The sequence below is a fragment of the Pantherophis guttatus genome, chromosome 2 (genome assembly GCF_059756535.1).
Source record: "Pantherophis guttatus breed Tessera chromosome 2, ASM5975653v1, whole genome shotgun sequence".
Taxonomy (NCBI): domain Eukaryota; kingdom Metazoa; phylum Chordata; class Lepidosauria; order Squamata; family Colubridae; genus Pantherophis; species Pantherophis guttatus.
Window position 1 is genome coordinate 182,949,261 of NC_142064.1, and position 21,688 is coordinate 182,970,948.

A 21,688-nucleotide genomic window follows, 5' to 3' on the forward strand; every position below is an offset into this window, starting at 1 on the left:
TCAAGACTGCATGGATGAAGTCAGCAGGAGTTGAGCTTGACAATAGATTATGGGAGAAAATATTGTTTTACATAGATGTGAGGCAATTGGCCATCAGTTTCACATAAGAAATAGAATAGAATAGAATAACAGAGTTGGAAGGGACCTTGGAGGTCTTCTAGTCCAACCCCCTGCATTTCAAGGCTCAAACACTCTGGACATTTACTTTAGATTTGCTGTTAGTTTGCCTAGTATCCAGAACTTGAGTTGAATAATTCACAATTCTATATGCCTGTCACTGCTTCCATTTATTTTATTTTCATTCATGCCTCTTACTGCTCAGCATTCATCACACAAATTCAACACGGTTACATAAGTCCACATACTGCAAAACATTAGGAAGCCATACAGGCAGGAAAATTCATTTAACAACGCCAGGAGGAACCGGGCACTTTATATATGTTAGTCTCAAGGTTTAAATCCTGGCTCTTTCTCTCCCCTTTTTGTTTCACTATTTTTCTCTTGGCTTTGAAAGATTCTGCTTCTTCTCTCTTATTTATAATATGGCTTTCTCCGGTGTAAAAATGAGAGATTTCTGCCTCACCAGCTTCAAACTTATCACTTTCTACATTCTCGTTTCTTTGGAGTGGTAGCTCATTTGTGTCCTGTATAACTCCACAAATTTAGATAATAGGAGAGGAGGGGAGGGGAGGGGAGGGGAGGGGAGGGGAGGGGAGGAGAGGAGAGGAGAGGAATAACAGAGTTGGAAGGGACTTTGGAGGTCTTCTAGTCCAACCCCCTGCCCAGGCAGGAAACCCTACACCACTTCAGACAAATGGTTATCCAACATCTTCTTAAAAATCTCCAATGTTGGGGCATTCACAACTTCTGCAGGCAAGTTGTTCTACTTATTAATTATTCTAACTGTCAGGAAATTTCTCCTTAGTTCTAAGTTGCTACTCTCCTTGATTAGTTTCCATCCATTGCTTCTTGTTCTACCCTCAGGTGCTTTAGAGAATAGCTTGACTCCCTCTTCTTTGTGGCAGCCCCTGAGATATTGGAACACTGCTATCATGTCTCCCCTAGTCCTTCTTTTCATCAAACTAGACATACCCAGTTCCTGCCACTGTTCTTCATATGTTTTAGCCTCCAGTCCCCTAAATGCCTGGATTCTGATCAGAGCTACTTCTTTCAAGTACTTTTGAGGGCTAGGAGGTCGGGCCAGTTCTATTCCCAATTTTTAGTCCTTTAAACAAATCAATCATTATCTGTATCGGATCAGGACAGAAACCCATCAAATCTTCATGAATGACTATATGCCCCATCCCCACCGGAAATGTATTGAGCAAGCAAGGAAGAAATATCTCCCTATTGCTTTTTATAGTACTTAGCACTACGACACATATTGCCTCTCAATGTAAAATCTTTATTGATTTGTAACAGGATAGTAACTGATAGACATAAATAGTAACATAATATATAGTACAAACTATTAATAAAAATTCTCCACAGTAATATAAAGTGAAGTCTACAAATACGTTGGTTTCTGGACAACTAGCGGGTCCATGTATGCAAAGCTTCAATTTATATGAATTCGCAGACTATGTTCATGTATTTGGAAGTAAGCCTGCTTAAATTCAGTATTTGTAAGTGTATGATTGTGATGTGAAACACAAGATTGGATGAGCTATTAGACGTGCTATCTATCTCTCCCTTTCCTTCTCTCTCCTCCAGTAACTGGTGCTTTTGGTCCTGTACAAAGTATTACCAACAGACTCTGTACTAAAGATTTGCTGATAAAATGAATCCAGGGACATTGTGAGTCACAGTTTGTTTTCTGGGCAATGTTGATTTCTCTCCCCCACCCTCCAGAATAGCTTCCTTAATGCATAATTCTCATCCCTCCCCTGAGAAAGAACTGATTTTCAAAGAAAAAGTGCTACTTTGGCAAGAAGGAATCGATCTGTTCTTTTGATGCTCTGACAGCTAAATGGTGTTACTGCCCCAATATACAACTGGCCGACGTAACTATATGAAAGCCATTGGATAAAGTCATCCGAAACTTTGGGGTGTGGCATCATCAAAATGCTGATGACGCCCAAGTTTATCTCACCACCCCATACCATAAGGGAGTTGCTGTCAACATCCTGTCCCTATGCTTGGAGGATGAAAAAGTTTAGATGGAACAGAACGGATGAGCATGGAACCCTAATAAGGTAGAAGCATTGTTTATATAATGGGGTTCTCTGCTGACACTAGGATTATCAATGGATGGGCAGGCACCATCCTTGAAATACCATGTTCACAATTGGATGCTCCAGCTGCTCCTGTTTGAACGGCAGGTGAAGGACGTGGCTAGCAGAACATTTGCAGGTGAAGGACATGGCTAGCAGAACAACTTTAGCTGGTGCACCTTTTTCAACTCTACCTGGTGCAAGAAGACCTAGCTACAGTAATTCATGCAAGTGCTATCACCACTTGATTTGATTATTGCTTTACCTGGGATTACGTTTGAAGAATGCTTGGAAACCACATTTTATCCAGATTGTATTGGATCAGGTAAGTTACCAGTTCCCAACATTTGGAACATGTAACCTCCATGCTGCAGGCTCTGTACCAGTGTTGAAATGTAAAATTTGTTGCTACTGGTTCTGTGGGCGTGGTTTGGTGAGCGTGGCTTGGGGGAGTGTCATGTGACTCGGTGGGTGTGGCCAACTCTTTTTTTTTAACTTTTTTAAAGCATTTTTTACTACCAGTTTGGGCGAATAGGTAGTAAAAAATGCTTTAAAAAAATAAATAAAGTACATGGCTTAGACCCGGGGTATTTGGCGGACCATCTGCGGCCAGCGACAGCTCCCCGTCGCCCACTGTGTTCCCACAGGGAGGGCCTCCTTGGGGTGCCGTCGGCCAGACAATGTTGGCTGGCGACCCCTAGGGAGCGGGCCTTCTTTGTGGGTGCACCTACCCTGTGGAATCAGCTCCCCCTGCGGCTCCGGGTGGCCCCTGACCTTCGCTCTTTCCGCCGTGGCCTTAAAACATGGCTATTTCACCTGGCCGGCTTGGACTGAAGGGGTTTTAGAGCGGATTTTAATGGTTTTTACAGTTTTATTGAGTATTTTTAAAGGAAGGATTGGACTGTATGTGTTTTATTGTTGTGAGCCGCCCTGAGTCCTTTTGGAGATAGGGCACCATATAAGTCCAAATAATAAATAAATAAATAAAATAAATAAATAAATAAAAGGTTCCGACGATCGCGCGGCACACTTGTGCCGTGCGATCGTCGGAACTTTTTTTTTTTTTACCTTTTTAAAACATTTTTTTTTCACTACCAGTTCACCCAAACAGAGTGAACTGGTAGCATTTCACCCCTGCTCTGTACTGATTATTGATTTTCCATGCATGATTTAAAATGCTGATATTGAACCATAATCCCCTTCTAGTCATTGCTTCTCCCAAATAGATTGGCTTAATATATCAAATTTTGTAGGAAAACATCCAAGAGTGATTCTATAGTCTGGAACGCAGGGAATGCTATACTTCTTTTTATTCCATTGCTTTGGATTGGGTCCCATTGAAAAATGGGACCCGTACGTTCCCTCCCTGACCTTTAGGAAACTATTAACAATGACTAATTCAGAAAGCATTTTCACGATCAAGCTAACTAAAATTAGTTCATCTGAAAAGTGATTCATTGAAATTCTTGCACCACTTTATTTCACTCTCTCTTATTTAGTTATTGCACTTAACACTGATACTCTATATTATTGTTTAAATTATTATTTTATTGTATTCATTGTATTTCAATCCATTTGAACACTAGATAGCACCAAAGATTTAGAATTCTCTGTATTTCTTTGGTGTTATCCAGTAGTCATTTTATTTATTAATTTATTTATCTGTTTATTAAATTTATATATTTTTACTTTTGTTTTATTATTTGTATCCCACCTTTATCATTTTTATAAATAACTCAAGGTGCTGAACCTACACAATACTCCTTCCTCTCCTATTTTCCCCACAATAATAACCCTGTGAGGTGATTTTGGGATGAGAAAGACAGTGACTGGCCCAAAGTCACCCAGAGAAATAATAGAAGTGCCTAAGGTAGGATCAGGACTCATAGCTTCCAGGTTTGTAGCCTGGCTCCTTAACTGGGACACCAAACTGTGCTGTCCATCTCATGCTACAAAGCAGCTCTAACTGTCTTTGTAAAGGACTCAAGTGATTGAACATAGAACTAATGTGTTTCCCTTGCTCTTGCCCCTTACACACAGATGCCCCACCCATTAAATCACCTGAAGGGGAAATTCTGTCAAAATAAAAATAAAGATCCATTAAACAGAAACGTGGCTCCGTGGCTAAGACACTGAGCTTGTTGATCAGAAAGGTTGGCAGTTCGGTGGTTGGAATCCCTAGTACAGGTCTCCTGCGTGAGTAGGGGGTTGGACTAGATGACCTCCAAGGTCTCTTCCAACTCTGTTACTGTTAAAATAAGGTCTTGCTGGTCCAGGTCACCAATGGAAAAATAAAAAGAAAGAGACCATATGTATCTACATACAAGGTAGCCAAGAGCATAAGTTAGCAGGGGGACCTGTGGAATTTAAAAGACCCCAAATGATTGCCTTTTTTCTTTCTTTCAAAACTCTCTGAATAGAAAGCAGCTCATATTATAAGCCTGTCCTAGGTTCATCAGAATTCGGCTCAGATACTGTTCCTGTTTGATTCCGTCCTGTCCCTCCCTCAAAGCTAGCCACGAATGTGACCCACAAGGCTCTGTGGAAAAACAAACACTCCCTTGATCCCAGGCCGAAAATCAAGTTCTCAGCTGCCTGCCCTTGGGGAATTGAAGTCATGGATGAATTGTCCCCACGTTCCCTTAGACTGGAGTGCGGCTGGGCATCCTACAGAACTTGGAGCAGAAGCATCCCTCGGGAAGTCATTCCAGTACTGATGCTGGATGGGAAAATTATGAAGGACATTCAAGACAGTTTGTAAATAGTCCTACAGTTATCTCCACATTCTGTGGGAAAGATGGAAGCTCATTTTTCCGCCCAAGATGGTGACTATAAATGAAACCTTGGTGGTGCAGTGGATTAAAGTGCTGTTAAGTAGCACTTAGCTGCCAGCTGCCTGCAATTACTGTGAGTTCAAATCTCACCAGGCTCAAGGTTGACTCAGCCTTCCATCCTTTCGAGGTAGGTAAAATGAGGACCCGGATTGTGGGGGCAATAAGCTGACTTTGTATAAAAAAAACACCGCTTGGGGGGGCTGAAAGCCTACTAAGCAGGTACATACAAAAGTATGAAGGCTATTGCTTAACGCATTGTAAGTCACCCTGAGTCTCTGGAGAAGGGCGGCATATAAATTGAACCAATAAATAAATAAATAAATAAACCTTTGCATCTGCCTTGTGAAATTCATGAATTGGGAAGAGCGATCATAGCGCTGGCTGGCCTGTCTCAGCTTCTCCCAAACCTAAACCATCAGCTTAAGGTTGAAGCTGTATTCCTAACCTGAAAGTTATGGGAGATTGTAGCCCCAACAGTTTCATCAGAACAACTTTAGAGAAGATCAATGTATTTCAGTCCTCTTCTTGCACAGATGAAGACCCCTAGGGAAATAGTGACAACTTTCTAAATACACTCACTGAAACACCTCAGAGGTAGCCTGGGAGCTGATGCGTGTGATATCTCTCTGTTCATTTATATTATATTATGCAGACTGGCTTTTTTCCCCTCCTGTTTGTCACAAAAGATGGCAAAGATGGAGAAGCAGCACTAGCTATTAGGAATATTGGTACTCAAGTAAATCTGCATATTGCTTGCCTTTAGGAGTGGATAGAGGAATAATTAGACCAATTATTCACAAATAGGTATTGGCATAGGTTAAGGATACTTTAAAAATATGAGTTATCCCCTACTGAAGGGCACACTCTGTTTTTCAGTAATATATCGTAGATCACATTTCAAACACCAGGCGAGGTCAGGAAAATGAACTAGCTGGACAAAGCAAAATTTAATATAATAATTTACATTTAATTTGCATTAAACTAATGAAAGACTATTAATTTGACTATTCTCCCTGTACAACTGCATATTGTTCGATTTTCTCGCTGTTTAATTCTCTTCTTCCCCAAAATCAGAGATCCAGGAGAAGGGGGTGGCTTGCATTTGCCATTTCCCCCTTCATTTATCTAGACTTCTGCAAATTCAACTTCTATAAGAATTGCAAACTGTTAATCCCAAAGATTAGTGCAAAGGAGGTTCAGCCATGGAGTTCCATGGAAACAGTGGTTAAATTCTATTTCTTCCAAGAAAGTGACAAAGACTTAGAAAGCTAAGGCTAGAAAGTGACAAACTCATAATTTCCAACAAAACCAATCTATTTGCCTCATGCTGTCATAGCCTCCCCCCATTTGTCTCCTGAATAAATCTTGAGGTTTGGCATGTTGCTGTGAGTGAAGAATGAGACTAGTTTATCAAGATCCAAGATTGGCAGCCCAACTAAGGTACACGAGAAAGAGTATATTAGGCCCAGACAACTGTCTAAAGCCAAATAAAGAGATGCAACAAAACAAAACAAAAACCCAACAACAACCAAGACAGGGTAGAAAACTCAGTATAAACACAACATGGTTGGCTGGGAAAATCAGAAGGGGCACAAGGAGGCATACTCCTGAGCTATTGGCCCTTGCTGAAAGGAAAGTTAGGATTGAAGGTTCGCAGAAAAGGTCCATGCTACAATTGGCTTGCTATGTCTGTAAGCCCACTCAAGTAAATTACTTAGTGAGCCATGATTAAGCATGCTAGCATTGTTTCTCACCTTAAAGGACTAAGAGGGCCAATTACGCCCAGTACGCTCCCATAGAGAAGGGCTTCTCAGGGTGCCGTCAGCCAAACAGTGTCGACTGGCGGCCCCCAGGGGGAGAGCCTTTTCTGTGGGGGCACCCACCATCTGGAACGAGCTCCCCCCCAGAGATACAGAAGATTCCGGATCTGCACACTTTCCGCCGTGCCCTCAAAACATTCCTGTTTCAGCAGGCCGGCCTGGCCTAACTTTCCCTTTATATTGCTTTTGATTTTATTTTAAACTGGGATGTCTTGAATTATCTAGGACCAGAGTGTTTAGTATATTTTAATTGTTTTTTTTTTTAATTAACGTTTGTATTACATGTATTTTTTATCGTTCGCTGTTCACCGCCCTGAGTCCCTCAGGAATAGGGCGGTATATAAATTTAATAAATAAATTTAACAAATAGATAAATAAATAAATAAATAAATAAATAAATAAATAAATAAATAAATAAATAAATAAATAAATTATTGTCAGGACTGATTGCTCATCAATTTAGGTAGCAGCCCTAGATTAGGATTGCTGGTGCTTACGTTTTCTAGCCCTGTTGCCAGTCAGCTGAGCTTGAAGGCAAGGAATAAACTTTCGTTCTAAATTCCAGAGCAATTTCTAGCATTTCAACTGAAGACAGAATTCCGTCTTATTCTGACTGGAGGGAGTATACAAATTTCATTCTCAGAGGTTGCTTCAAATGTTTTTCTATATGGGCAAAGATACATGAGCAACAAAACATATAACTCCACAAGTGCACATCCACATGATGTGCAAGCTTATGCACTCAGAAATAATAATAAGGAAAAAATTGGATGCATAGTTTGAAATAGGACTGGGGGTTGTTAATATGATTTATTGGGTTAGGGATTTTCTGCCTTCACTGTGAGCTTCATTGTGTTGGGGGAGGGGTGCACTGAGGGAGCTCAACCAATCTCTGTACATATGTTGTGCACTGACAATAAAGATTTGAAATTTGAAATGTTGCATGTGATCACACTTATTTATTTATTTATTTATTTATTTATTTATTGATTGATTGATTGATTGATTGATTTATTTATTGGTTCGATTTATATGCCGCCCTTCTCCGGAGACTCAGGGCGGCTTACAATGCATTAAGCAATAGCCTTCATACTGTTGTATATACCTGCTTAGTAGGGCTCCCCCCCCCCCCCCGGCGGTGTTCTTTTTTATACAAAGTCAGCTTATTTTCCCCATAATCTGGGTCCTCATTTTACCTGCCTCGAAAGGATGGAAGGCTGAGTCAACCTTGAGCCTGGTGAGATTTGAACTTGCAGTAATTGCAGGCAGCTGGTGCTATTTAACAGCACTTTAGTCTGCTGCGCCACCAAGGCTCTTATAAATTTTATATGCATGTGCCTTTTAGGCATGTAATCTACATCTTCCAATTTGTTCCTTGGAAGAGGTGCTTCTGCATCTACGTACAGGGTGTACCAAAAGTTAGGTCCCATAGGCCAATCGCAACATGTTTGATTAATTAATATTATTTTCCAGGGAAAATCTTACTGTTTACAAATGTTCAAAAGTCATGGGTCAAATGAGTAAAGAAGCGTTTAGATGAAAATAGCAACCAATTTGAACATGAAATGTCACGTAAGAATAACTTGCCTGATGTTTAGCGCACACAGTGTATTCGGCATTGGTGTGCTAACATACAAGGATAAAAATGTCCTGCAAAGCTATCCTAGAAACTCAGGAGTTCAGAAGTCAAAGGAAACAGGGTTAGAGAGCACTATTTATCAGTCTCCTGCTCTACTCCAAGGTTTCTGGTTTCAGATCAAATGCTTATGAGAAAACAAAGCAAGATCCCAATCAGGTCCCACAGTCGCAGGCTGATTAACCCTGAGTTCAAGCCCAGACCCTTACAAGGACTATAAATAGCTCTGCCTTTTCCTTTCCCATCCTCCCTGCAGGAGCTGAGAAATGCCTGCCCTTTTATGGTAAAAATGGCAGATTCCTGGAGCTGCACAGTCCAGATCTCCCATCCTGGGGCTTAGCCAAGGGGCCCAGAGGGACGTAGCTGCTGCTGCTTCTCCTCCTCCTTCTCCTCCTTGAGTTTTCTGGGATAAACTGTAATGCCAAGAACAAAGAGCAGGTTTTCACGGCCTCGGTGGAAAGAGGATGCAATTTGGAACCAGTGCTTAGGAAACAACGAATACTGTACTGCCCCCCACCCCTTTCCCCCATTTCATTTCTCCCTTGCCGTCATCAGGGTTTGCATCTGGGACCAGACATTCTGTTTTAGCATTGTGATCAAAAACTGCATTCTCTGCTGAAGATCAAAGGCTCTCTGATTTTCTTTTAAATACAGGACCAAATCAATGTCAAACAATGTTCAGTGAACATGAGGTTGAGGAGACACCTAACGCTGTGTAAATAAACAAGGAATGCAATGTGAACTTGATGAGTTATTTATTTATTTATTTAAGATGAGGATTAGTGCTGTGAAGATTCATAAATATTTCATAAATACGTGTAGTTGTTTTCTGTAATTATTTTAAAAATTCCTCCGAAATCAAATGATCAGAATTATATAGAACTTTCATTGTTTCGATTAAAAACCGTTTTACGCTTATAATTCTTTAAAGAAACTGCACGCATTACATGCAATGTGATAGATCAGTATTTGCACATATGTAGTTTCATCGAAACAGGAGAAATATATATAGATATAATAGTCAGGTGAAAATACATATGGTTAAATTTAAATGGCAAAAAGCACATTTTATCCAATCCCACTTCAAAACTGATAGAAAGAAAACTCTTCTTTTTCAGTTTGGAGAAAGAAGTTCAGTGATTTAGGGTGTGAAGAAAGTATAGCAAGGATGGGTAACCAAAAATGGCAGTCTTAACAACAGCTGGAAGACTGCAGGATGCCCATCCCTGATTAACTGTGGATTATATAAAAAGCAAGGAGTGGAGAATGGGAAAACATAGGAGTGAAGAACAAAGTTGCTCCTCATTCTTTTGTTTTCCGATGTCTCGTGTGGACAGCAAACCCATGAAAAATTACGGATGAAGAACTACAAGGAACAATGAGGTGGAGAGAACAATTGGGAAAAGGAGGCCTAGCGCCAGGGGTGGCTGCTGGGGGTTCACAGGGCTCGAGGGCTCGAGGAAAGCCTCTGGAATCCGGGGAGGGCAAAAATGCCCCCCCCTGCCATAGTGCAGGAGGCCAACTAGGCCCCGCCCACTCAGCAACCGGGCAGAGAACCCCTTGCTAAAATTTCTGAAGCCCACCCCTGCCCAACACTGCTAATCCCAACCCAAGATGTTCATCCGACATTTCACCTATCTTAAATTTGGAAATAGTTTATGAAACAAGTTCTAATAAAACTGGAAACAGGAAGTCTGAGAGAAACTAAAATGGAAAGATTCATCCTAGTCCCGGTATATATCATAATTTTATTTATTTATTTATTTTATTTCTATACCGCCCTTCTCCCGAAGGACTCAGGGCGGTGTACTGCCTGATTAAAAGCACAAAGACAGACAAAATTTAAAATTATTAAATAATTGGCTCAATTATAAAACCCCCAAATTTAAAATCCCATATTTAAAACCAATTAAAATCTTTACATTGATAGCCCGGCCTGGCGGAACAACAAGGTTTTGAGAGCACAGCGAAATACATGGAGATCGGAGATCTTACGCATTTCTGGGGGCAGTTCATTCCAAAGGGCAGCAATTTGATAGCATTTGTTATCATATGCTGATATACAAAACTTTAGCTTTGCCTCCTGGGGTAAAAGTCAGTGTTTGCATTGATATATCCTTCAGTTAAAAACTAAAGTTTAGTCAAATGTCTATGGAGATCCTCAGTCATCCAGGTCATGGTTGTCCCAATGGTGCTTTTTCAAACGATAACTGGACTTTGTTTTTCCTTGAAGATGTTTTGCTTCTCATCCAAGAAGCTTCTTCAGAGAACTGAAAAAGCTTCTGGGATGAGAAGCGAAACCCCTTCAAGGAAAAGCAAAGTCCGGTTGCCTTTTGAAAAAGCACCGTTGAGATAAAGTTTAGTCATTTTAGAAAGCAGCACTGGTGGCATAAAAGGGTTTAACATTCACTCTAGCTCCTTTGGTGGTATAACTCCAGACCCAGCAAGAATCTGCTTAGCAGCACATAGATAATCACATGCTGGTTTATGACAGTAAAACTACATCTTAAATCCACAGTAGGGAATAGGGGTGTGTATGAAATTGAGAAGGGAGGGAGTGCAGAAAAAAAAAATACTTGTCAGAGAAAAAAATGAAGCTTTTCTGTCCTGCTGCTTTTGGACTGACCTTGTATTTAACCCAGGGCTAAATGTCATACTACATAGTCAGCATTCTGTAACATAAATGGGGCAGCAAGACAAGAAAGAAAGAACCGCTGATCTTAGAACAAGAAAAAGAATGAAACATTTTCTTTTTCCTTGAGAGCAATTCCCAAGTGTCCAGTACAGGACAAGATGTGCTTTCAGTGACTGACAGCTCCTTCCTGTGTAATTTTTCTTTCTCATCTCTTTCCTATTTGCCTGATTCTCTTCATTCCAGAATTAGTCTTGTTTTCGTCGCTCTTTCAATGTTCCCACAACTATCTACCTCAGTGGATTGTCATTTAACATCTCCTGAACCCTGAAAAATTTCAAAATCCTGGACAATTTAAAATCTCCATTGTGCCTCATTTGTTTGAACTATATAAAGTCTCTTAGCTAAAGGTGTTGACAGAGACATGATTTTATAGATGTTAGTGTTTTAATACAAAGAAACCAAACAATAATTTTGTCTGCAGTTATTTGAGATCCACTAGTGCCATGATGGCGAACCTATGGTGTGGCACACGGAGCCATATCGGTGGGCACGCGAGCTCAGGTCCAGTTCACATGTGTGCGCCGGCCAGCTGATTTTCGGGCCTTCTGGGCCCACTGGAAATCAGCAAACAGGCCACTTCCAGCCTCCAGAGGGCCTCCAGGGAGGTAGGGAAGGCCATTTTCACCCTCCCCAGGCTCCTAGAAAGGGTCTGGAGCCTGGGGAGGGCGAAAAACTACTGGATCCACTGTGCCATCGCGTGCCAAAAATGGGGGAAGCGTGGGGGGGTGGTCGCACACACATGCGCAGGGGCGGGGCACATAGAATTATGGGTGTGGGCACACAAACGTGCGACCCCCCCGTACTCCCCCCCACTTTTGGCACGTGATGGCAAAAAGGTTAGCCATTACTCCACTAGTGTGTATGTGTGGCATGTGTATGCAATTTGGGCATCTTTGAATCACGATAGGGATGTACAGTGTTTTTAATCAAAACAGGAATACTTCCAAGAAAGTACTTAAACGATTACATGTGCCCATTTTATATTTGTGGACAGTGGCATTTTAGAGCTATTATTGTTTCATTACACCCATTCCATGTGGAACAGAGTGTAAGTGGGTTGATATGAACTTCCTAGAGATGCACACTTTAAAATATTTAAAAATATTATGGGGGAATTATGGATGAAAATGGGGACAGTTTGCTTATCAGAATTCTCCTGCTTTTATAACAATTATTTATTTTAGAAATAGAAAAAAAACCCTATTTAAACCACAAGAACAACCACTAGAAACCAAGAAGGCTTCTAGTTTTGAAGCATGTGAACTGGGGTGTCTGTAAATGACACCTCTTGCTTGTTTACATATTGCATTCCTAAAATAAAGGAAATGGTTAGCAAGATTTGTTTCCCAGTAAGGCTCAGTTCACTGGGGAAGACTGTTCTTTTTTGATTGGTGACCTCCATCTGTTCCCAAAGACTGAGCAAAAGAACAAGGGGAGTGTGAAAGGAAGTCCCTGGAGAAGGTCAGAGCAATCCTGATAAAATCCATGTGATTCCCAGTTTCCTGAACTTGGAAAGATTATGGTTGCCAAGGCTGGACATAAGATGAGTCCTTGGTGGTCTCTGAGTTGGGTTGTTTGCTTGAAGATGATGTCTCCAATGGACAATCCGGTGACATCTTCAGTGCTAGAAGGGAGTGGGGTTTGCTCTCTGTTAAAATGAACCTTCAGTGTTTTTCCCTAAGTGAATACATTGCCTGCGTTCTATTGCAGAGAGCAATAGCATGAAGTTACAGGACAAGGAGGCAGAAATGGTTTTGATTTAAGTTTCGACCTTTTAGTAGTCTTGAAATATAGAGACAAGATGCATATAGTTTACTCATGTGAATGCTGTTTTTCTATGATCAGGATTTTATAAAAAAACAGAATCCCTAAATCCAAATAATATTTTGCTACTGTGTTTCCCCCAAAATAAGACCCTGTCTTATATTTTTTTGAACCCTGAAATAAGCGCTTGCCCTTACTGCCTTGCGCTCAAAAGCCCGATTGGGCTTATTACCAGGGGATGTCTTATTTTGGGGAGAAAAGGGTATTCTAGCAAGAACATAGAAGAACACGCAACTACTGAACTGAGAAAGATTGTGAACCTCTATTTCAACCTTATGGAATCCATACTTCAACAAATGACACTGTTGTTATATATTTCATACATACATACATACATACATACATTATCTATCTATCTATCTATCTTTCTATCTGTAATACTTTTCAATATTTTATTGACGAACACATAGAAACCGAAACAAGTTCCTGTTCTCCATGCTTTAGAAATGACATTGGGCAAGTACAGACTATAAGTAAGTAACAAGTACACAAAGGCTTAATGCAAGGTATGAATTCACCTTTCTCTCCTGAGAATTCGAAGTAGTATTAACACTGAAGGAGTTGTAATGTGCAGGTATGCATAGTAATAGCAATAAATAGGTAAATATACAAAATACAAAAGTAGAGAGAGTGGTTTCACCAGGGGCACTGGGTCATAAATAGTGTCCTTAAATATAAAGACAAATAGAGGATGTGACAGAAGTTATTAGTTCAGGTATATCGATCCCAGGGTTTGTCAATAAGGCCACAATAGGACAAACAGAACATTATTCTGTTCAAACAAGCATGGCGGACTTAGGATTGAGATCAGTAAATATTCTAGATGCAATTTGTAATTTGGTTTGAATGATTGAATCTGATCCCTCTCCTCCACCCCTTTGGGTGTTGCTTCTTTTCATCATCCCAGTTTGTGCTTGAAAGAACAGGGGAGAGAAAGGCAAGCGGGGGCGGGGGATGGTTACAATTCTTATTTGTAAAACACTTCCTTTAATGGGCAATAGGTAAACTAAGACTAAACTTTGCTGGCTTTCCCGTAACTGTTTCTTGGCTCAAATGGCAGCGTTTATATATGGGAAGAGACTGAAAAGGCCTCCCCAAATTACCATAAATAGATGATGGAATAGAAATGAACTCTTCTGAGTAATGATAGAATATAGTCCGATATGATGCCAGTTCTGTGCTTTTCAAGGAGAGCTGTCCATAAATGGCACAATTTTCTTGTGGGAAGAGTAGACAGACCTGTTAAGAGGGACGTACTTCCCCTTCTACTAGAATCCTAAAGTCCACTAATCACACCCCTAGTTGAAAATAGTTCAGTTAAGAATTAAGACACAGTATGAATTCAGAAAACTTGTAATTGGCACTGAAATCAAGCTCACAATTTTTCTTATACAAGTTCCACTTGTTGGGTGGAACTGCATGTATGTGTGGCCAGAACAGGAATGAGTTGCAAGGTTGGAACACAACTTTCCAGAAAAGCCCTAAGAATTTACCTGCCTGAGACAACTTGACAGAAATATAAAGTTACAAAGTGGAGCGATTTAGGGAATGCCCACAGGTAGTTTAGGAAGGTGTCAGAGAATTTTGGACTCGACTTGCAGAATGAAGTAGCAAAGGTTACAACCATAGAAAAGATACCCAGTGAGTAGTCTTACAAGTTGTGCCAGGAGCTTTATATTTTTGAGTAGGACAGCCCTATCCAGAAATGTGCAGTCATGGATGAAAATTATTTAGGCACCTGCAGGATGAAGGAGACAAGGAAAAACTGACTTGCTATTGGAAGAGGACTAGTAAAAAGAGAAATTCCTAAGAAATGGGAAAGTGAATAATCCATAGAGAAAACCGTGTTAAAAGAAATCCAGTAGTTTAGGAGCAAAGATGGGATCTGAGAAGGAGAAAAAAAGTATGTGGCAAGGTTGGCCACATAGCCCAAACCTGCACTAAACAGACCCAGAAAGGTTTATTTTTTGTTAATCTCCAAAATGCAGCAGGGATGCATATAATCTCTTCTGTGATGAGCCAGAGGGCACAAATTTCCCCAAATTTTGTCAGTTAATTAGCCAATCAAAAAAAAAGTGGGGGGGACAAGCAAACAGAGCAAAAATAAAGAAAGGAAAAGATGGAGCAAGAAAGGGAAAATTTTCTCAAGGGTAAAGAGAAAGCCAAGGTTAAGGCACAGCAGAAGGGGAGCTAGTGTAACATCAGCGAGCTCATTACCAGGGGAGAAAAAATAGTTGGTGCTGATCAAAGCTTGTTTTCCAACTCTCCTACATTTGTCCAATGGAAGAACCCCACAGAAAGCAAAGTGAAGAATCAGCCTTAAAAATAAGTGAGGAAGAATCCAGAACTAAAGGAAACAACAAGGACCATTCAAATATAAGTCTTGAACCTACCCCTCAAGCAGTGGTGGGATTCAAGTAATTTAACAACCGGTTCTCTGCCCTAATGATTTCTTCCAACAACCACTTTGCCAAACTGCTCAGAAAGTTAACAACCGGTTCTCCCGAAGTGGTGCGAACTGGCTGAATCCCACCACTGCCCTCAAGCCTTATCTTAAAGAAGGCTGTGTGTAGCAATGTTAATCATCTTAATTTTAACACCTGCCCTCAGTTGCTTTTATAGGGTTGATCCTAAGGTGAATGGGGTTTTTTTTTGTGGGTCAGATTCAGGCTCAGTGGCTCAGAGACATTGAGAGTTTTGTACCCAATTAGAACACTTGGATGCAGATACATCTGCCTTATAGCCTAAAGAGCAGAAATATTAAGTAATGGAGGAGAAGGTTGTTGGGCCTTCCCGGAGTTGTTTTTGTGAATTGGCCATACTGTGTGGGTCCAGGAGAAGGGATCTTCAGGGTGGAGATCCGGGAAGAGCAACAGGACCCCAGAGAGTGATCTGCTAAGTGAAGTGGCCAGTGAGAAAGATTGCAGTTTGCAGAAAAGAGAGCAGAGACAGGGAAGGCAGCTTGACATAAGCGTTGGAAGCCAAAAGTGATTTTTTTCCCTCCCACTTCCCATCCTCCTCCCTGGGAAAGAAATTAGCCCCAAAAGCGAAAGCACATAAAGAAGCTGAGAAGAGGGGGGAGAGAGGAAGCACAACAGATAAGACACTATAAAAAGCTAATTTGAAATTGTTTGTTTAGAACTGTATATGCAGACTTTGTTAAGGGTGGAGTGGTATCTATATATCAGAGTAAATAGAGAACAATTTTGTTTGCCTATCTGGAAAGTTCCTGGTCCTTTTACCCATCTACCAACAGTTTCTCTAAAGCATTTTTTTAAATAGCCAGAATCCTCAGTCCACAACCTCTGATGAAGTCCTTTAGTAATTTGATTGTGAACATTGGAACTGCACAGGATCATGCCTCCAGACTGCTGAATTCAGAAATGATATTCTCTTTGTGTTTAGGCAAACAAAGAAATAAAATAAGTGTCTTAAGACTCTGGTAGGCTTTATGAGCTTTTCAATAATTTATTTTAGTTTCAACACCCCCCCCAGCCCCCAAATCATTAAAAGAATGATTAAAAGATGGGGGGGGATCTAGCCTCAGGTTCTTGATGATTTCCCCATGTCACTACCGTGCCTTTTGTGGCTGTTAGCTACCTCAAAATAGTATTGTTTAAGGAAAGGCAGCTCTGCTGTTTTAAAGCGATGCATTTTGGACAAGAACTTTATCTGCTGCATTTGGCAAACAACAAAGAGCTTCACATCCTTGCTAACCAACTGCAGATCACCCAGAGATCTGGCAGAAAATCCTGACCTTTATTTTATGAGACATAAGCAGGTGAATTACATATAATATTTTCCCTTGACTTAGGAATTCGTGAGTCAGCATGGCCATAGTTAAGAACTCTGAAAAAAGTTCACCTAATGGTAAAGTATTTGCTCACTTCAGTGACAAATCTTTAGGTAACCTTCTGCTGATACCTCTGGACAGGAGAAAGAATAAAAAATCCTGCCCAGATATTCAGTGTAACTCTTTCTTCCATAGTGTTGTTGGAATCAATTTGTTCTTAAATCCATATAAGCAGCCAGACTCCAAATTGTTTGAAATAGCACCCATGACCAAATTTGGTGAGAATTAGGGGGCAGATGAAGGAAATGGGTTGTTTCTTCTTCCAGTCCTGTTTCTTGAATCTCACTGTGAAACAATCCATTTATTTTAATTTCATTCATTCACATGTTTACAAATTTGGAACAAATTTGGAAGGCTGAAAATGGGCTGCGGAGGGGGGGGCGCATGTGTCCCCTCCGTGGCCCGTTTTGGCTGGCAGAAGCACTGCAGGCCAGTCCTTTGATATTTCCAAGCCGGCCCTGCGGGCCAGTTTAAGCACCCTGTGGGCCAGATCTGTCCTGCGGGCCTTGAGTTTGACAGGAATCCTTCAAGCCTTTTTGTCTCAGAGCCACCGCTTTCTTCAGTCTTACTTTATCCTAGTTCAGAAAATCCAGCGTGCCAATATGTTTCTCAGAACCCTTCCTTTTCTGTGCTGCTCAAATGTTCCATTCTTCTTTTTGGCTGACATTTTATTCTTATCTATTTATTAGATGAATTGGCTGTGTTTTGCTGTCCAATAGTTCCAAGCTAACCATTTCCTAGGTTAAGCATCCAATTTACAGACAACTTCCACTTACGAAATATATAACTATTATATTTAACATTTGAGTTAAATGCAACCATTTGTAATAACAAATGCACGCCCTACTTTGTGACACTTTGTTGTGAGTAGGGTTCAGTTCAATCATTTCAAAACAAGGGCAAATTTCCATAATATTGAAGTGCAAGGTGGAGTACTGATGTAAGTGCTGTGCATGATTTTGCTGAAATGCTGAGAAAAAGAGTATTGAGGAGGGAAGTTATTTGCCAGACTAAATACCGAATGAAGAAGAAACAGGCTTATTTTTGTAAAGAATGCCTGAAAGAGCATTTTGAAAGAGGAAAAGAAAGTGCACCGGGGGCATGAGGTATCAAAGGATAAGCTAAGGTTATTGAGAGTAACATTATCCAGGGATTGTATGCTCAAGTCTTCGTATGTGTATTGCTTCCTAAATCCAAGGACCCTTCGCTATATCATGAAAGTATCTCTTCCTGTTCCTTGGAAGGCCAAGGCAAAAGCTTCAGGTACAATTGCCATCTTTTTAGATTGGTTCTTGAACCATTTTGTCCCTATTGTTGAACATTTTTGCTTGGCCAAGAAAATCCCTTTCAAGATTCTCCTTGTGCTTGACAATGCACCTGGACATCCGAGCACTTTAGATGGCATTCACACCAATATAAAGGTCATATTTTTATCCCCAACATCCTACTGCTACTTCAGCCAATGGATCAGGGGACCGTAGCCTTCTTTAAAGGCCCAATATTCATGGCAGACTTTCTACAATAAGTCCTGTTATGCAAGTGATGTGAAGAGCTGATGGAATTATAACATCTATGATCCCATTACAAATATTGCTGATTCTTGGGATGAGCCAAATATGAAAGGAATAAATTATGGAACAAATTGTGTATGTGGAAAAAAGTGTATCCCCATTTTGTGCATGCTTTTCAAGGGTTTACAGCTGACAGCATTGTTAGAGTCAGGAAAGTTGTGGTTGGCATATTGGTAATCAAGTGCGAATAGAATAGAATAGAACAGAACAGAACAGAACAGAACAGAACAGAACAGAATAGAATTTTTTTATTGGCCAAGTGTGATTGGACACACAAGGAATTTGTCTTGGTGCATATGCTCTCAGTGTACATAAAAGAAAAGATACGGTCATCAAGAATCAGACATTTGTGAAAATGTACTCAACTCCCATGCTGAAGAACTGACCCACTGAGCACTAGAGTAGTACATGCCAGCAATTGATTAAGATGGGGACCCAAAAACTCCAGAGCCAAAAATGTTTTTGATGGAAAAGTTAGCTGAAGTCTCTGGTCTCTTTGAAGCAGGATGGCAAAAGATAAACGCGCAAGATCTCAATTTAGAGAGGTTCATCAAATTCATCAAGGATAGTTACTGAGAGCGTTAGCTGCTACAAGGCCATTTATGATGAGAAAAAGATAACTCTGTCCAAACCTCCCTTGATGTTTATTTCAAGAAATTAAATCCAGTAGTAACGCACCCTCCCATCCTCCAGCAATAGAATCAAACCCTCTCCAGCACCAGGCCAAATATATACTATATATTAATACACACATTTGATTAACTGATGCTAAATAATTGTTCTGACTTACCCACAAATAAACTTAAAAGACAGACTTAGGAATGGACCTCTTTCGTAAGCCGGGGACTGCCTGTATACTCGAAGAACATATTTTATTTGACTCTTCAGCCAAAGCAAAAGCCAGTGACACCAGACTATTCAATAGCAATCATAACCTTGTAAGAATATGAACATGAGTAATGGATTCCAATCACAGCTCAGTCACAAGGAGAATCATATTGGTCCCACATTTTATTGTGGTCACAATGATTAGTAAGTGATTTCAACAGTTGAGAAATATGCTGTATGCATAGTATGTCTGTCCCACAGAGTTGTAACTGATTTATTAACTTAAGTATTTTCCCTCGGGTGCTGTAGACTTTTTTAAGCAAATGGAACTAGGAAATTGTTCCTAATTCCACTGGTTTAAAATTCTCAGCCCTCTTATCAAATATCATTTGGAGGAAGTCACATAGGTTAATGAAATAGAAATTTTTAAAATGAGGATCATATTTTTAACCAGAAGTGGATATGTAAAAGAGATCATGTTTTCTCTCCCCCTCTTCTAGAAAAGAAATAGTTAACATTCAATTATATATGTCAAATCCCTGGAATATCCTAGAAATGACAATGAAGCTACTCTAGAATAGCGTAAGAGGAACAATTGATTGTCTGTTCCAAAACTTAAGATTGCTGATGCTTAAGGTAAGAGTCTTCCAACTAATTTTACACTAAACTACTATGTTATATGTGTGAAACCAAGTACTCTCTTCTGCCCCTTCTGCATGTGGGGCTGACTTGATCTGAGATTGGCACCATTTAGATGGCCCTATAATAATATGGGGTTTCTGAAGAGCTTGAGAAGATGGTTAACTAATGGCTTGACATCTGCTTCTGAGGAAATATAACAAAAAATGCTTTACAACCTTTTTTCTTGAGTTGCAAGATTTCCTATTTCCCAATGGGAGGAACTCCTACCTTATCCTACCTACTATTCCCAAGATCATGCATCTCCTGCCAGATGGCTTAGAAATGTTGCCCTCTCTTCCACTGCAATTATAATATAAGGAAAGAATGAAGAGGGGAACAGAGTGTTATTTAGCTATTTTTTTTACATTCTTCCATTGCTAGTTGGAAGAAACATTGGCCAACATTAAAGGAAGATGGAATGCAAGAGTAAGGACAACCACACAGTACTTCAGAAAGACTTCCAGAGGCTCTGAGGGAGTTCCCTTTGTCTTAAAGCACATGAGAATCCAATCTCCCCTTTCTCAATCTTAGAGATTGCTACCTACAACTAGAAGAGTGGAGAAAATGATATGTCCGAAGAAAATGAGCAGTATAATAATGTTCAGAGACACAGTTTTGGATAGAACTTTGTGGGGATTTTTGATGAATTACTAGCGCTGATCCTGTTAGGAACTGATATCATTCAGAATCTGGTCTGCCTTGTTTGAACATTGCCAAATCCCTTCACTTACAATCTTGTTAACAAAGGCACTCCGATTGCAATTTTATTCATATCTTTCTGGGATTCAGCCACATGTAGATGCACCACTAATTATGCATAAGATTGTGTTGTAACTTTCTTAGCATTTACCACAATAGCCCCTATCCTCAGATACCGGTAAAGGTCAATGCAACTGTTCCACCAATAATATGTAGTAAAATGAAGTTACACTGTCCTTTAGAAATGCATGCACTATCTCTGGCACAATGTACCGTAAGTTAACACCATTGTATCCATTCTAATTAATAGATTCAGACATAGGGTTTACTATAGCATAAGAAAACTTTCTTTTAAAAAGATTAAATGCTAAAAAAAAGATTATATGCTCCAAATTATATGAAAAGGTAGGTTCATATCCATGTTCCTTTCTCCAGTATTTGAATATAACTTATGGAAAAGTCAGCACCTAACCTTCTGGACCTAACCTCAACATCTGTGATTGGTCATCACAGCAGTGAAAGGTCAGACAGCAGATGCAATTGTCCTTCTCCATTGACCCATGGCGAAGATCATAAAATATGAAGACAATTATTCCATAGGAGGCGGATGGCTGCATTCTATAGTCAGTGTTTAGGCTAATATTTTCAAAACAGAAAAAAATTATCAAGACATTAAAACCTATGAGCATTTTCATAATTATATCTACAGCAACTTCCCCCAGCCTTATGTCTTCCAGATATAAGCACAGCTGTCTAACAATTCTAAACAACTGCAGTATCTGATGAATATTGTCTGGTAGCTTGAAGGAGGCTAATTTACATCAACTTTTGCTTTCTTTCCTGCATTATGAGCTTAAAAATGATATTTGAATTCAATTATGACTCATTTCGGATTTCACTACAATGAAATCTCACATCCAGAGTTGATTTGATAGGTCTTGTAAAGACATATATACTCAATTCTTGGCTGCTTCCCTACAATAAAAAAGAATAGAAAAGAAATAACTAAACAGGATTAATAATGATTAGGGTCA

General features: G+C 40.0%; 2 long non-coding RNA genes across 2 annotated transcripts in view; one reads left to right on the forward strand and one right to left on the reverse strand.

Annotated features, from left to right (window-relative positions):
- Window positions 1-21,688, reverse strand: part of LOC117657572 (uncharacterized) — a 29,444-nt gene that overhangs the window by 5,427 nt on the left and 2,329 nt on the right. The gene's annotated exons all lie outside the window — the stretch shown is intronic.
- Window positions 752-5,376, forward strand: LOC148115450 (uncharacterized). The gene is made up of 2 exons (XR_015732534.1): window positions 752-2,538; window positions 4,634-5,376. It is a non-coding gene; the product is annotated as an uncharacterized LOC148115450 (long non-coding RNA).